The 1978-nt window shown below is 45.5% G+C and overlaps 1 pseudogene across 1 annotated transcript; it reads left to right on the top strand.

Moving 5' to 3' along the window:
- Positions 1-417: 417 nt before the first annotated feature.
- On the top strand, positions 418-1050 carry LOC308511147 (glycolipid transfer protein-like; annotated as a pseudogene). Its single transcript has one exon. The product of its transcript is annotated as a glycolipid transfer protein-like (transcript).
- Positions 1051-1978: the final 928 nt, after the last annotated feature.

The following is a 1978-nucleotide window of genomic DNA, read 5'->3' as shown; positions in this document are numbered from 1 at the left end:
GAGTTTATTCTAGGTCTTTGAATATGTAGTTGGTATTTTAATGGGGATTGCATTGTATCTATAGATTGTTTTGTGTAGTATGGACATTTTAATGATGTTGATTTTACTAGTCCATGAACACAGTATATTCTCCCATTTGTTTATGTCTTCCTCCATCCCTTTTTCAGCATCCTGTAATTTTCTGAGTACATGTCCTTTACCTCCTTTGTTATATTTATTCCTGGTATCGTAAATTTTTTGTTGCAATGGTAAATGGGATTTTTTTTTAAATATCTCTTTCTTTGAGTTCATTATCTATACTAATAATAGTCTTGGGTCGACACGTCTAGTCGGTAGTGATGGCCCAGGCATGGACGGTGGCAGCTGAGGGGGGGTTGGGGCGCTGGCTGGGGCATCACCGCCAGCCTCAACCCCGAAATGGCATTGCTGGCCGAGCACCTGCTGAAGCCGCTGCCCGCGTACAAGCAGATCAAGACCGGGCCCTTCCTGGAGGCGGTGTCCCACTTGCTGCCCTTCTTTGATTGCCTTGGGTCCCCAGTGTTTATGCCCATCAAGGCAGACATAAGTGGTAACATCACGAAAATCAAAGCTGTGTACAACACTGACCTGGTCAAGTTCCAGACCCTGCAGAACATCCTGGAGGCGGAGAAGGAAATGTTTGGAGCAGAGTGGCTCAAAGTGAGGGGCATGCTGGAGCTGATGTGCCTGAAAAGGGGCCTTCGCTTCATTCAGGTCTTCCTGCAGAGCATTTGAGACGGATAGTGGGATGTTAGCCACCCCAACCTCATCCTTGTCAATGCCACCAAGGCCTACAAGATGGTGCTCAAGAAGTAGCACAGCTGGATCTTGCAGAAGACCTTCCAGGCAGCACTGTATGCCACTTCCTACAAGTCTGACTTCCTAAAAGCACTCTCCAAGGGCCAGAATGTGACGGAGGAGGAGTGCCTGGAGAAGGTCCACCTGTTCCTGGTCAACTACACGGCCAGCATCATCAACGTCATCTACAAGGTGTACACCAAGATAAATGCCAACCTCAACTACAAGGTGTAGGTGTGCCCAGCGGTCGGCACTCCCAGAAACATACAAGCCAGAATCACTGTGAAGCAACCTAGAGGCTGCCTTGGCCTGCATCTCCCAGAGCGACCCAGAGTCTGGCTGGGGTTGCAGGGGACAGCCCTGGTTTCTGAAAAGTCATTTTGGGGGTCTATCCTAATAGAGCAATAAATAACCACCCTACCTATGAATCACCTTTGAATTTCACAGCAGCACAGATCAACTGCCTTCATTTCAGTGTGATAAAAATCAGTTAATGTTGCTAGTAAGTCAAGTCCTAGGGTTTTCTGTCCCTGTCCCCCCATGTGGTGCATGATCCTGGGGGAGCCCTGTCATACACCTCATTTTAAAAATGAGGATCTGGTGCAGTGATGTTTTGGGCCATCTAAGGACCACGAGGAGTCTGATTTGAAAATATACAGTATTTTATTTTTTAAAGCATACTGCTGTGTGCTCCTGTGATTGCACAGCCCAGCCTCACAATGCTGTCAGTATAGACCCCACTCTTTCCTACTGTCTTTGTCCAGACAGTTTTTATATTTGAAAACAACCAACAAGCCTTTGATGACTTTGCCCAAGATGACTTTATTTTAAAGCTATAAGGTATTAGTAACTGACCAGAGATGACTAAATTTGCATTCTTCTGCATAAGTATTTTCTTCAGGGACAGCCTACCCTACCTAAGAAACTACTTATCATGTGTGTTCTCTCAGAAGGCCTCCCGATGCCAAGACCCAAGGAATCACCTTGCTGCCTTAACTGTCCCTCCTGGTACTAACAAGAGCTGTATTTTGCAAGTGTTGGGGTGAATAAAGGGACCCCCAAAGAATTCATGTGTGTTCAAAGCCCTATGAGGAACAATTGGTGATTTTTATGCAAACACTAAATAATTCTTAATAAACAAATCTCTATTTTGGAATAAAAA

Source organism: Myotis nattereri (assembly GCF_964212035.1).
Source record: "Myotis nattereri genome assembly, chromosome: X".
NCBI lineage: Eukaryota > Metazoa > Chordata > Mammalia > Chiroptera > Vespertilionidae > Myotis > Myotis nattereri.
This window is presented reverse-complemented; position numbering and strand designations above follow the sequence as displayed.